This window comes from Dromiciops gliroides, chromosome 2, assembly GCF_019393635.1.
Source record: "Dromiciops gliroides isolate mDroGli1 chromosome 2, mDroGli1.pri, whole genome shotgun sequence".
NCBI classification, from domain to species: Eukaryota; Metazoa; Chordata; class Mammalia; order Microbiotheria; family Microbiotheriidae; genus Dromiciops; species Dromiciops gliroides.
The window spans coordinates 284,885,508-284,901,217 of NC_057862.1; the positions used below are offsets into that span (position 1 = coordinate 284,885,508).

Below are 15,710 nucleotides of genomic sequence, written 5' to 3' on the forward strand. Positions count from 1 at the left end.
GGTCACACAGCTAGTAAGTGTTAAGTGTCTGAAGCCGGATTTGAACTCAGGTACTCCTGACTCCAGGGCCAGTGCTCTATCCACTGTGCCATCTAGCTGCCCCAGGAAGGACAGTTTTAAAGAGACTTTGTTCAACCCCTGATTACATATATAACTATAAAGCATTATTTGAATGAAAGTTCTGGTTATAATTTTCAGGACTCTTCCTATCCTCTCTTTAATCCACCCTCTAAAACAATGGCCAAAATAATCTTTCTAAGTCAGAGTTCTTATCATAGCACTCCCCTGATCAGAAATCTTCAATGGCTCCCTATTTCTTCAAGGATAAAATACAAATTCTCAGTTTGAAATTTTAAGATGCTTGGCAACTTGGCTGACCCACATTTTTAATCTTATTATCCCTTGTGACTGTCCAAAAAACCTCTTTGGCTTTTTGAATCTAACCTCTCTTTGTAACAAATTGTCTCTTGCCCTAGATCAGCTTCCTTCCCCTTCCTGAAAGCCCTTCCTTTTCCCAGAATCTTCTATACTAGAACATCTGTGTAGTGTGACCAATCCCCAGGGTCTCCTTTGCCTATGATTTTAGAAATGGCAAACCAATCAGATGCCTCTGAATGAGAACCCAGCTATTTGCCACAAACCTTAAGAACCTCACCAGCATTACTGAGCCATCCTGGTACCCTATCTGGACCTCCCTTTGCTTTGCAGGATGTGCCAAATTTGAGGGCAGCTTCTCCATAGGACTGCTGTCACCTCCTTTCTTCCTTCCTTTAGTATAGCCTAAAGGCCACTAAGCCCAAGCTTTCATGAGCTCTCTGCTATAGTCTTCTCTCACTGTTACTACAATCTTACCTTTACTTTCAGATCTCATTTTTAAACTTTCAGTGACTTAAGTATTGAATGAAGATCTATTAGTTTCAGCATTCATTGACTTGTCTGAATCTTTTATGAAAACTTCCCTAAATTCCCATTCCTATGAAAGCTTTCATCTTCACAAGCTTTAAGTTCCAGCCCACATGGGGTACTAGAGGTTCCGCCCAACTTTGGCATTCCACCTCACACAAATCATCCCCTGTGCCCGGAACACACACCTTCCTCCTTTCAGTGCCTCAGAAGCTTTGTATTCCTTCAAGGGTCAGTCCAAGTGTTCTCTCCTCTGTGAGGTATTACTGCCTCACCTTCCAACCTCTAGATGCTAATGCTTTCTTCCTCTTCAAATAACTTACAGAATTTTAATTCTTTTGTAAGGATATTATTTGTGCTTCTACTTCTTATGAACACCAAATGGCAGAAGATGCTGGTGCTGTGGGAGGAGCTGGAGGCCCTGAGGGCCTTTGAGTCAGAGGCTGAGGGAGTTTCCATGGTGGCTTCAGCAGTGGGGGCCGAGGTTGAGGTAGGGGCTTTGGCCATGGGGCCGAGGAGGAAAGGCCGAAGATAAGGAGTAGGTTCCTGTCACCAAGCTGGGCCAACTAGTCAAGGACATGAAAATCAAGTTTTTGGAGGAGATCTATCTTTTCTCCCTTCCTATTAAAGAGTCTGGGATCATAGATTTCTTCTTGGGGTCTTCATTGAAGGATGAGGTTCTGAAGATCATGCCTGTTCAGAAACAAACTAGAGCTGGACAACATACCAGGTTTAAGGCTTTTGTGGCCACTGGCAACTACAATGGCCATGTTGGTTTGGGTGTCAAGTGCTCGAAGGCAGTAGTCACAGCTATTCATGATGCTATCATTCTGGCCCAGATTTCCATCATTTCTGTGAAACGTGGCTACTGGGGGAATAAAATTGGCAAGCCTCACCTGCAAAGTCACTGGGTGCTGTGGATTGGTTTCGGTGCCTGATCCCCACCCCTCGAGGTACTGGCATTGTCTCAGCTCCTGTGTCTAAGATGATGGCCGGAATTGATGACTGCTACACTTCTGCAAGGGGCTGTACTGCCACTCTGGGCAATTTTGCTAAAGCTACCTCCAATGCCATCTCCAAAACATACAGCTACCTAACCCCAGACCTGTGGAAGGAGACTGTGATTACTAAATCTCCCTATCAGGAATTCACCGACCATCTTGTGAAGACTCACACTTGGGTGTCTGTCCAGAGGACCCAGGAAGCTGCTGTGGCAACCACATAAGATTTTTTTTTTATATAAACAATGAATAAACTGAAGTATGCTTGCTTAAAAAAAAAGGATATTTTTTGTAAGGATATGTTATACAAATTAAAACATTATACCTTTTCAATCTATCTTCCATACTCTACCAAAGGAATTTGATTAAAGCACAGGGCAGACCTTGCCATTCTGTTACTTAGTTCTTGGTGCTTCCTCCTTACCTCCAGTATAAAACACCCCTCCTCTGCCTGTTATTTAAGCCTTTCACAGTTCAGCAGGATTCCTGGAGACTGTCTCCTTTAAGGCAGTCTAAGAGGATGTTAGGGGCAGCTAGGTGGCACAGTAGATAGAGCATTGGTCCTGAAGTGGGGAGGACTTGAGTTAAACTCTCACCTCAGACACTTACTGGCTGTGTGACTCTGGGCAAGTCACTTCACCCCAAAGGCCTTAAACATCCAGGGCTATCTCCAATTGTGCTGATATATATCTTGCCACTGGACCCAGATGGCTCTGAAGGAGAGAGTGAAGGCTGGTGGAGAAGAAAAGACAAAAAATAAGAGCTGGTTAATTTTTCTGACTGTGGGCCTCACAATGCTAACTCAACTTGATCTTACAATCCAGTCATCATGTACATATTGTATCCCTCCAGAATAATGCAAATTCTTTAAGGGCAGGAATAGTTTCATTTTTGTCTTCGTTTTCCCCAAGTATCCAGTGCAAGGTCTTGGTCTTATATAGTAGGTTCTTAGGAGATGTTTACTGAATGGAATTATTCTGTTTTCTATCACTTATTCATATACATGAATTATCCTTGCTAGATTAGACTAGAACAGGAGTCCTGCCATACTCATCTGTACTTCTCTCAAGGGTCTAGTGAAGAATAAAAGTCATGGTACTGTGGAAATAGAGCTAAATTTTGACTCAGAGACTCTGGATTCAAATGCCAAATGATCTGCTATTTACTACAAAGCGGTATGCTGAAGCTAGCTCAAGAGCCAATTGTTAAACTTCCAGTGTGAGCATTTCGCCTCAGAAGTCAACACATGCTACAAATTAGGACTCAGTTTATTCTTTGGCTGATTGTCTACATGAAATAAAATGATGAGAAAATGTTAATAATGTAGATTAAATTTAGGGGTAAGTTTTGCATACATTTCCTCTACTCTGCTGGTTGTTAAACAATTACCAGCATACCTCTGTATGTAGCTATGTAACTCTGGACACTTAATGGTTCCAACTTTTTGGATCCATCTATGAAAAGGAGTTAGATTAGATGATCATTAAGGTGACTTCCAACTTTAAACCCTTTAAATTCCAGAGAGGCAAACCCCAGTTTCTCATCATATGATTGGGAACAGCAGGCACAGTACCTCCCTGGGGGTCAGATGAGGGGAGTGACATCTGGCCTGAGAAAAGGAAAGCAGACTTGACCTTGATGTACAAACACATCAGCTGCCTGATTACTGCCTAGGGCTGGCAGAAATAGTACTGGTTCCCTCAGTTGACTTCACTGCAAAGGTCAGTTGTATTCATACAAGAACTAGTGGATCACTTTGACATGGTCTTCTTCATTCCTCCTTCTCTGAATAGGAATCTTATTGTACCTGACATCCTTCATGCCCAGCTACTCTGACTTCCACCTTCTTTTGCAAAGCTTAGGAATTTCCTCAGACTGCAAAGAAATAACTTCATAGAATCATAGTATTTGGACCTCAGAGAAACTTTTAAAATGATCTGGTGCAACTCTTTCATTTATGGATGAAGGAATTAAATGTCACATAGTTAGATCATATATCTAGTAAGCAGCAGAGCTCATATTTGAACACGGGACTTGACTCCATATCATATTTTTGCCACTACACTGCTCTATCCTAGTCTCCCTAAGTGAGTCTTGAATATTGAGCCAGGTGTAAGGTACCAGAATTATTCACAGCTAGCATTTTCATGATTTCTACACAAGATACCCCTGGGCAGACTGGTCTGTGTCAGCTTCCTTGAGTACTTGTCAGAATGCCTTACCCCTTTGTGGGGAGCCTGATGGTTCATTCATGATGGTCAGGAATGAGGAAAGGTCCTTCGGACCAGAAGACAAATATAGTTTGTGCACTGACTCTGTCACTGATTCTCAGGGTTCTTTTATCTATGCATGTGGTCTCTTTCAGGTGTTCCAAAGTCTAGTGGGACTGGAGAAGAGAGAGTAGCCACTCCTGAAATAAATGAGATCTTTCATTCCCACAGTAAAATTCTCCAAAGGAAAAGTGAAATGGAAATTGGAAACTAGACTGAATCCAATGCTCTCTGATAACCAGACTGCTACATATGCCCTGAGGGTCCAGGGAAGCATCCTGAGGGGTTTAGGGATTTTTTTTTTCTTTTCTCTTCCATCATCAGTTTGAGCCTCCAATGTCAGTGTAATCCCTTTGTTAAGGGCCAGTGACTAGGCTCCATCTCCATTTGATCATTTAATACTGGGTGGCTTTTACAAAGGAATATTTATTTCAAAGATATAGCAATCACATAGTACAAACATTTTCCCTATTATCTTGAGGGCTTAGTCTTTCCTAAAACTTGCTCCTTGGGGAGTAGGTGTAAAACATAGCTTAGTCCTTACATAGCATTGGTCCTACCAAATTCATAGCCAAAGGTGACATCCATTGCTGCCTGTAGAGTTCACATTTCAGCTTTCCTTGACATAGGTCTAGAAAGTTTCTCTTGAAGATTGCTCTTTGGAGTATCATTGTTAGATTGGCTACAATATCCAGCTTAGTTTCCAAGTCTCAGATTCCTTTGGTTTGCTCCCCATAGTTGAGGACTCCATTCCCTATACCTAGAACAGAAAGGAATGAATGAAAAAAGCCAAGTAACCAGGCTTATTTCTCAGGAGCCATATGGTCTCAGAGTCAAAGAAGTCCTCAATATACCCTTTCTCTTCCTAGGTGGTGACCAATGCCATGAGTAAAAGAATCACCAAACCCCTTCAGACACAAATGAGACAAATTGATGACTGAAGCTGACTTGGCTTTTTGAGAACTGAGTGTTTCAGCTATACAGCCAATTGAAAAAAAAAATTTTTCCCAATAATATGCTTAGCTACCTGGAACCAGTTGCAAAATGTCTTCCCAAGTTCCATATTCTCTCCATTTCATTTCCCTTACATGTCATCATGATTCTCCTGGAAGCAAAGGAAAAGTGAAATGGAAATTGGAAACTAGACTGAATCCAATGCTTTCTGATAACCAGACTGCTACATATGCCCTGAGGGTCCAAGGAAGCATCCTAAGGGGTTTAGGGATTTTTTTTTCTTTTCTCTTCCATCATCAGTTTGAGCCTCCAATGTCAGTGTAATCCCTTTGTTAAGGGCCAGTGACTAGGCTCCTATAATCCTGAATGTTGAGGTTGCATCAGCCAAGCAAGCTGATGGGATAGATAGAATTATCACTTATGTGCCAGCCAAAAGTAGTCCTTAACTGACTCAAGTTCAGATCAAAGGCAAATGTTTATGTTTGCCCTGAGCCCCTAGCTCAAAATGTATATATTTGCGTCAGTTTCTTCATTTGGAAAATGATCTGGAGAAGGAAATAGCAACCCACTCCAGTATCTGCCAAGTGTAAGGGGGCTAATATTCTAGCTAGTCTGTCTAAAATATCTAATGAGTGGTTGCCAATAAATTATAAGCTTTTGCAAGAGTTAGACTCTTAAGCATTTATTAAGGAGAATAAGAATTTGGTGAATAGAGAGAAAGGCCTAAATTCAGCTGTCTATCTTGGGGAGTCAGCGTCTTCTGCTCCACTCTCCATGAGAGTCCTGATGAAAGAGCACAAGAGAGAGAGCCAGCCTCACCCCTTCTTCCTCCCACAAGCCTCCTGTGAAACTGGGAACATCCCATCCACATGCACACACAGCTCCAAGCTAATTGGCTGGTAGCTTTGATAGACAGTACCCACGAGCAAACGTCACTTCCTGATGCCAAAGAAAAGCCACATGTCTTGCCCTCAGACGCCTTCTCCTCATGGCAGAGCTTTCCTACAGTAACTCTCCAGCTGGTGGAGTCACTCCAATCATTACACAAGAAAACTGCAAATGGGGTCACAAAGAGTCAGTCATGACTGAACTGACTGAACAAGTATCATAGGACCCTACAGTTGAAGGGAATCTTAGAGATCACCTAGTCTAAACCCTCATTTTATAGATGAGGAAACTAAGCCCCAGGGAACCTGTTCTAGATGATCGACAAATCAGGGGCAGAGCCTGGAAGAGAACCCAGGTCTTCCAGTTCACGTCCATCTCCACTGTCACAGAGCGTCTAAGCACAAAACTCCCACAGTACTAGAGGAAATGACTATAGATTTGCTTGTAACATAGTGACTAGAAAGGTCAAAGTCTGCTGGGCATAGCTTGGAAGATATAACAGATGGATTTTTTCTTTAAAACTTTCACATATCAAAATTTTGTCCTAATTTCTCTCCTTTCTTTCAGACTGCTAAAGAAGGGGAAAATGTCTGGAGAGTGCCAGCGTCCAGCATCATCCATTTTAGAAACAGGAATCAATTTTCAGGAAAGAACACTGCATGTGGAATTTAAGGACCTATATTCAAACACTAGTTTTGATACTCTTACCTGCATGACTGTGGGCAAGTCACTTTTCCCTTCTGGGACTAAATTTCCTCATTTTTAAAGAAAATAATATTGGATCACAGTCCCATAGCACTTTTAGTCAGGACTAGATGATTCCAAAAGTTCCCTTCTAGCTGTTAATCCTAAGATCTCTTTTCTTCTTTACCTTGCGGGGTGCCACAAGGGAGTTGAGTTATTGATGCCAGACATGGATGGGAAAGGCTGAGTGAGACCTGCTACAATGAGAAAGGTCAGGAGACCATAATGAGTAATCACTGGGGTCCTTTTATTTAGAGAGGGAAGTTCCAAGCTAATGGACAGAGAATACTCCAAGGTCTGCCAACACCTTCTGTGACCCAGCTATTATCAGATTTTCTTAGCATTCCCCCTGCCTAACCTCTATTCTTCTTAGGGACCCAAATGTTGTGTTCTCTAGCCTGCAGGTTAGGGCATTTAATTCCTCACAATAGTCCTTTCAGAGATCCAGACGGCCCCATACATCCTATTTCTCTATTCTCTACTCTCTCCTTAGTCCCAGCCTTGTACCATATATCCCATTTCCTTTTTAACTTGTCCCCAGTGTTTGGGCTATTTCCTCATTTCTTTCCTCCTTATCCCAAGTTGCACCTTCCCTGCCCCCAACCACATCCTGGTACCTGAACAGTACAATGTAAGGAGTGCTGTACTTGGGGACTGAGTCCCAGTTCGGCCATTGACTACTTGTATCTGTGTGACTTAATAGCTCTGTGCCTCAGTTTCATCATCTGTAAAATGAGAAGGTTTGACTAGATGACCTCTAAGGTCTCATCTAGTTCTAAATCTAGGGTCCTGTGAACAGGAATGGGAAAAGTTCCAGATGGCTCAGTGTGACCACCACGAATGACTGTCAGTTTTGCCCTGGAAAGTAAGGGGAGCCTTTTGGAAACATGGACTTTTATGTTGGCATTTTAACAATTGAATAATAATAGCTGGCATTTCTATAATACTTGAAGGTTTGCAAGATTTTTTACACCTCTCATCTAATTTTACCCTGACAACAACCCTGAGAGATAGGTGCTATTATTATCCCCATTTATTAGATGAGACAACTGGGGCAGACAAGAGTTAAGTGGCTTGTCTAAAGTTACACAGCTAATAAATGTCTAAGGTCACATGGGAACTCAGGTCTTCTTGATTCCAGCCCCAGTGTTCTAGCTACTGTATGCCTAAGAAAACAGTCAATAGAACTTTCACTCTTCCAGTTTTACAGAAAAACACCGAGGTTCCAGAGAAAAGTGACTTGGCCAAGGATATAAAGGGCTCATTAAATTCTTACTGAGACTGAGGCTAAGTTAGAGTCCCACAAAACCCAAATCTCATAACTCACAGAATATTAGAGGTGGAAAGGAACCTTAGAAATAATTTTGTCCATTTGTCTGGAAACAGAGTTCCAGAGTTAGTAGCAGATTGGGGGTTAGAAAACAGGTCTTCTGCACTCCTACTCCAGCACTTGCTCAGCCAGGTTGCTGAGATATGTCCTTCTGAGAAAGGACAGAGGTTTCCAACCCTTTCTGAACACTGGTCTTCATCCCATCTCTCAACTGCAATCAAGAGACAAGGGGAAATTCTCAGTTCTTCCCGAGCATATCCTGGCCCCAAACTTAACTCCCTTACTTGGGAAGGAGCTGGTAAATATTTAACAACCAGCTCTCTGGGGGGAAAATATACCCACATATTTTAAAGTTTGATATGTATTATTATTATTATTGTTATTGTTATTGTTATTATTGCAGAGCAATGAGGGTTAAGTGACTTGCCCAGGGTCACACAGCTAGTAAGTGTCAAGTGTCTGAGGTCAGATTTGAACTCAGGTCCTCCTGAATCCAGGGCCAGTGCATCACCTAGCTGCCCTGGTTTGATATGTATTATTAACATTTTCTTTCTTAAGTATAGACCTGACATCAGTATACTATAGACCTACGGCCAAATCCAGCTTCCTTCTATTTCTGTAGTTCTGGAACTTGAATGTTTTTTACATTTTAAAATACAATAAAACTTTGTTTAAAACTGTAAAAACCACTCTGCCGGATGTGATAGTTTGACCACCCCAGGCTTAGACAATCAACAAAACAATATATCAAACTCATATAGCATTTGCTGATTTCCAAGGTGTAAAAGCACGTGCTGAAAATATACACAATTGCCTCTCACTGCCTACTTTGAACTGGCTCCCAACTCTAGAAGGATCAGAAGCCTGGACCTGCTCTAATGGTTATGTGTGGATGGTATAGATGTCACACTGAGGCTTTGCCCCCTTATTCTCCCCATTTCATTGCTTGGGAGCCTAGACTACTTGCTATTCACACTGAGAAGACTTCCCCTGGTATAGGCCAGCCCCAGCCCCTTCTTCCCTAGGCCAGGCTGGAACTCAGATCATTCCAATGAAATCCTCTGCCCTTTCTCCATCTCCTCCCCACTTTCCTCCAGGACAGAGCTGGGAACTCAGCAGAATGGCTTCCCTTCCCCCTAACCCAAGGTGCCTATTCCAACCCCTGCTCTCATTATTCTGACATTGAACAACACAGGTCTTCCTGATTGAACTTCCTGCCCCTCCTAATTCCTTAGAGAAGTAGAAGTTCCATCAGCCACTTCTCAATTTCTTTCCCTGAGGCAATTTTCCCACCTTGGGACCAAGTGCTAATTGCTCTACCCTAGTTCTGGCTTTGTTTCACAGGTTAAATGACTTGACCACCATCTGAATCACTGCATACAGAAAGGGAGTTTAGAAACATAAAGTGTCAGCAGAGAAAATGGACCTCAGAAATCACTTAATCTCCTCATTTTATGGGAGCTCAGAGATAGCCCAGGATTTACCTAAGGTCACACAGGCCAGTTTCAACGTCAGGGATGGAATTCATCTCCCCCTTCTAAGTATAACACACCTCCCACTACACAATGGTTGATTTTTGGTAACTTTAAGTCCATGTTTAGTACAAAACAGCAACAATATCTCATTAAGAATTAGTTAAGGGGGCGGCTAGGTGGCGCAGTGGATAAAGCACCGGCCCTGGATTCAGGAGTTCCTGAGTTCAAATCCGGCCTCAGACACTTGACACTTACTAGCTGTGTGACCCTGGGCAAGTCACTTAACCCCCATTGCCCCGCAAAAAAGAAAAAAAGAAAAGAATTAGTTAAGGGGGCAGCTAGGTGACACAGTGGATAGAGTACTGGTCCTGGATTCAGGAGGACCTGAGTTCAAATCCGGCTTCAGACACTTGACACTAGCTGTGTGACCCTGGGCAAGTCACTTAACCCCAATTGCCTCACCAAAAAAAGAAAAAGAAAAGAAAGAAAGAAAGAAAGAAAGAAAGAAAGAAAGAAAGAAAGAAAGAAAGAAAGAAAGAAAGAAAGAAAGAAAGAAAGAAAGAAAGAAAGAATTAGTTATGGTTTCAGGCAGTCATCAAGCTGAATGCAGAATTTCTATCACAAATTTTTTTTTTTTTTGTAGCAGAGACATTTGGGTAGGGGAAAAAACATTGCAGCAATGTGTTGCAGGAGACTTGCCTTTAAATATCTTGGCTCTTGGGGCTTTGAATTTATTTCATGATGTTTAAATGTTTGATAGAAATTAATAATTACTAAGGGTGGAGGTCCAACTCCAGCTCTTAACAGGTGAGGGGAAATTCAGATGAGGGGGAAATTAAAATTCAGGGTTGGGCTCAGTAGCTCCTATGAACTGGAGCTCCAAGAAGCATTGTTAGCAAGACTAAACAAGCAAAGAAAGGGCTTGTGGGGCTTTGCTTGCTCTGCCTCGCCCAGAGAAACCTACAGCGAATTAGATGTCAGGGGGAAAAAAAGATTCCTAGTCAGATTATAAATAGCACGAGGTCTACAGACAGAAGATAATCTCTCTCCTTCACAGCTCCAGCTGCTGCAACCCAGCGTCATTTCAAAGCTGCTGCTTAGGCTGCTGGAGCGTTTGAGGACAGTCACCAGAGATCTTCAGTACTTTCTTCCTTTCCTCTGGGAGTCAGTGGACAAACTCCCTTAGGATGACAGAGTCCCAGGGAACAAGTAGAAAGATACCAGTGAGTCAGAATAATAGGAATTGGAGTAGATAGGCCCCTTAAAATCATTTAGTTCAACCTCTAAACCAAAGAGAGAATGGCAAAGTGGATGGAGCACTGGATCTAGAGTTAGGATGACTCCAAGTCAAATATTTAAAAAAAAAATAAACATTTTTATTCATAGTTTTGAGTTCCAAATTTTCTCTCTCCTTCCTTCCCTCCCTTCCCCCTCCCTGAAGCAGTAAGCAATCAGATGTGGGTTATGCATGTGCATCCAATTCAAGTCTGACCTCAAATACTTACTAGCTGCATGACTGGGAAAGTCACCAAACCTTCGTTTCTTTAATTGTACAATGGGCATGATAATAATAGCACCTAGCTCCCGGGGCTGTTATGAGGAGCAAATGAGATAATTATAAAGTGCTTGGTACAATCTCTGGCACCTGCTCCAGAAATAAATGCTTGTTTCCTTCATTCCTTCCTCGACTGACATTACACAGATATCTTATCTCATTTGATCTTTTCCACAATCCTGTGATATAGGTGCTGTTATGATCCCCATTACACAGAGGAGGAACCTGAGGCTGGGAAAGGTTCAGTGACTTGCCTATGGTCACATAGGTAGTAAGTGTCTGAAGCAGGATTTGAATTCTGGTGTTTCTAACTCCACCTCTAGGTCACCAAGCTGACACAGCTATAACTCTGGACTGGGCGTGAGGATGCCTAGCCTCAGTTCTGACACTAACCTTGGGCAACTTCTTCACTGCTGACATCACAGCAATTATTGTAAACAAAGCATTTTGTAAATGGTAAAGTGCTATTGGTGTCATTGTTCAGTTGTTTTCAGTTGTGTCTGATTCTCTTCGACCCTATTTGGGGTTTTCTTGGTAAAGATACTGGAGTGGTTGGCCATTTCCTTCTCCAGCTCATTTCACAGATGAGGAAACTGAGGCAAATAAGGTTAAGTGAATTGCCCAGAATCACACAGCTAATAAGTGTCTGAGGCTGGATTTGAACTCAGGTCTTCCTGGCTCCAGGCCTGGTACTCTATCTACTTTGCCATCTACCTGCCCTACCTGTGTAATTTTAGTCAAATCACTTTAAATTTCTGGGTCTCAATTTACTGAACTGCCAAGTAAGGGGGGGTGGATTATATGACTTTGAAGGTATCTTTTATCTCTGAATCTGGGGCCCCAGGACCATGGACCAGGTTGATAAAACGACAGCTTTTTGTAACTAGAGAAAAGTATTTATACATTAGTTTATCTCCTGTAGGCTCACTGAAAGCCTCTTTGGGACACGACCCCCAGTAGCAGACAGAATGATATGAGATTCAGGTTTTCCCCAGCTCGACCTGTGATTTCATCTGTCGAGGAGTCCCCCAATGAGGAACTTCTTTTATCAATGCAGATCAACACCTCCTCTGTAAGTTATAGTCTGAGAGCATTGACTGGAACACTGAAAGTTTAAATGACAGCCAGGGTCACAGTCTCAGTATTTTGTTTCAGTCCCTCAGTATATGTCAGAGACAAGATTAGAGTCTAGGTGTCCTTTCAGCTGCAAGGCCAGATTTTTATCCAGTATACCATAATCATAATCATAATAAATAATGATAGCTAACCTTTATATAGTGCTTACAATGTGTCAGGCACTGTGCCAAATACTTTACAGTTATAATCTCATTTGATCCTGCAACAACCTTGGGAAATAGGTACTATTATTATCCCTATTTTACAAATGAAGAAACTGAGGCAAAACAGAGGTTAAGTGACTTGACCAGGGTCAGACAGATGATAAGAGTCTGAGGTTGGATTTGAACTCAGGTGTTCCTGATTTCAGACCCAGCACTCTATCCACTGAGCCACCGAGCTTCTTCTTATGTACTGATGATGATGACAATGTCAACAACAATGATGGTGGTGGTGATGATAGGAAACTTATCTTCATTTTGTTCAATGGAATTTAACTAGTAACAGTACTGGGACCAGACACTGTCCTGCTATTGTACTTTAATAATATGTTCTATGGACTATTGTGTAAATAGATTAAATGACTGCTTTTTGTAGTTAAATAAAAGCATTAGAATGAAAGCTATTCCTCTAAAGGAATCATCCTCAGTAAAAAACAGTTTAACAGGCATGGATCTCATCCTATTTTCATATGATTTTGAAATCTTCTGACAGGTTTCTATATTTTTAAAGTTTTTCATTCCATGTAACTTGGAAATTATGAGTGTAAGAAAGTTATGTCCACATGGGTTGTCTAAATGTATAGAACAACTTATGGCTATCATAGATAGATGTGATCTGAAGTCTGACCTGCCCCTATGGAGAAGAGTACCAAAGGCAGTGTCTTTACTACTAGCTCCCTGACTGGAGGGGAAGGGAAAGGTAGCTCCAGGAATGCCAATGAAATTGGGTGATTTCTTAAAAAAAAAAAAAAGAAAAGAAAAGAAATTGGGTAATTTCTGCTCTCTGACAGGGCTATGGAGATAGAATTATATCCATCTGCCATACCTCAAACATACACACATACACATATATATGTATTTATATATGTATGTATATAGGCATGTGCACGTATATCTATCATTTATCTATCAGTCATTTATCTGTCTGTCTGTCTATCTAGTGTAAGGATACAACATTCTGGACAAAAAAGGCACTATTCCTGTCATTTTGGAGGCAGCGGGAAGTTCATAACTTAGACCTGCTAGCTCAATGTGGCTATAGTGTATAATCTTTGTCACATATTCCTGGAGTTTCCTTTGCTATTACTTTATTTAATGTTTTTGTGTCAATGGTCATTGCAGTTAGTGGTCTATAATTTTCTGTCTCTCACTCTTTCTGGTTTAGGTATCAAGAGCCTATTTGTACCTTAGGAGGAATTTGGTAGAAATCTTCATTTCCCATTTTTTCAAACAGTTTCTGTAATATTGGAATTAATTTTTCTTCGAAAGTTTCATAGAATCCACTTGTAAATTCATCTGGTCCAAGGGTTGGTTGGTTCATTTGTTTGTTCATTCATTGATTTATGTGCTTATTCATTCATTCATTCATTCATTTGTTTATTTCTGGTTGGAGAGGGGAAATTCATTTATGGCTCATTAAACTCCCCTCCCCTCCCCTCCAGATTGGGTGATTTAAATCCTTTATTTCTTGCTCTGTTTAACTTGGCATTTTATATTTTTGTAAAATCCATCCACTTAATTTAGGCATTCAGTTTCATTGGACATTCAAACGGACAAAGTAATTTCTAATATTTCCTTTATTTCTTTTTAGTTTGTTTTGAATTCATCTTTTTTCCTTTTTGATACTGGCAACATAAATTACAACTTTCTTCTTAGAAATCAAATTAGCTAGTGGTTTATTAGCATTTTAATCCATCTTCTAATTGTATTCATTATTTTTTACTTTCAATTTTGTTCATTTCTCTTTCGATTTTCAGGATTTCTATTTTGGTACTTAATTGAGGTTTTTAATTTGTTGGTTTTCTAGGGTTTTAGTTGCATGATCCATTCATTGATCTGTTTTCTCTCTTTTGTTGATGAAAATTTTAGGAATATAAATTTTACCCTAAGCACTGGTTCGGCTGCATTTTCAAAATTTTGGCATGTTTTCTCATGGTTGTTAGTATTTCTGATGAAAATATTTACTGTTTCTATAATTTAATCTTTGACTTATCAATTCTTTAGAATTATTTAGTCTCCAATTAACTCTTAATACTTTCTCTGGTGGCCTTTTATTAACCATGATTTTATTCCATTGCAATTCAGAGATGTGTTAAATATTTCTACCTTTCTACATTTATTTGTGAGGGTTTTGTGCTCTAATATATATATATATATTTTGGTGAGGCAGTTGGGGTTAAGTGACTTGCCCAGGGTCACACAGCTAGTAAGTGTCTGAGGCCAAATTTGAACTCAGGTCCTCCTAAATTCAGGGCTGGTGCTTTATCCACTGCGCCACCTAGCTGCCCCTGTGCTCTAATATATAATCAATGTTCTGAAAGTGTCTTGCATTGCTGAAAAAAAAAATAGGTATATTCTTTTCTGTTCCTATTCATTAATAGCTAGAAGTCTAGCATTCTTTTGCAAAATTCTATTCAAAATCATAACTCTTTTCTTGTTTATTTTTGGATAGAATTATGCAGGTTCTGAAAGGGATTTACTGAGGTCCCCTTCTATTATAATTTGTATATTTCCCCCTGTATTTTGTGTGGCTTTTCTTTTAAATATGTAGACATGCCATTTGGTACATATATTCTAAGTACTGACATTCATTCATTGTCTATGGTACTTTCAGCATAATGGAGTTTCTCTGTTTATCTCTTTGAAATGAAATCTATTTTTGCTGCTGACTTATTTGTCTCCTAAAAGGAATCCAGTAGAGTACTTTTTTCTCTTAATTAAAAAAAATTAACATTTAAAAATTTTTGAATTCCAGTTCTCTCCCTCCCTCTAGTTCTTCCTCTATCAATTAAGGCAAGTAATATGATATCCATTATATGTCTGAAGTCATACAAAAAACAGTTCTACATTAGCCATGTTGCAAAAAGTGAAAAAAAAATAAAGTGAAAAGTAATATGTTTCAATCTGTACTGTTTCTTTCTGTTTCTTTTTATAATATTTTTGTGCGATTGGTATTATTGTCTTTAAAGTTTAATTAAATTCAGGACCATGGTTGTTGTTTTTTATTTTGTCCTTTGGTAGTTCCTTTAAAATAAGTTTTATTTCCTCTTATGAGATTAAATTATTTAAGATCTTTCTCTTGTCTTTGGTTTAAACATTTTATATTTTTGAAAATATCACTGTATTGTTTTGCATGTTCTCAATTATGTTAGCATATAATTATGCATTCTAATAATTCTATGATTCTGATAATTCTTTTATTTATTTCTTCTGGTTTATTATGATGTCCCCTGGTTCATTTGTTATCTTGTGG

The 15,710-nt window shown here is 40.1% G+C and overlaps 1 pseudogene; it reads left to right on the top strand.

Annotated features, from left to right (window-relative positions):
• Nucleotides 1-1,284: 1,284 nt before the first annotated feature.
• On the top strand, nt 1,285-2,128 carry LOC122744272 (annotated as a pseudogene).
• The last annotated feature ends 13,582 nt before the right edge of the window (nt 2,129-15,710 follow it).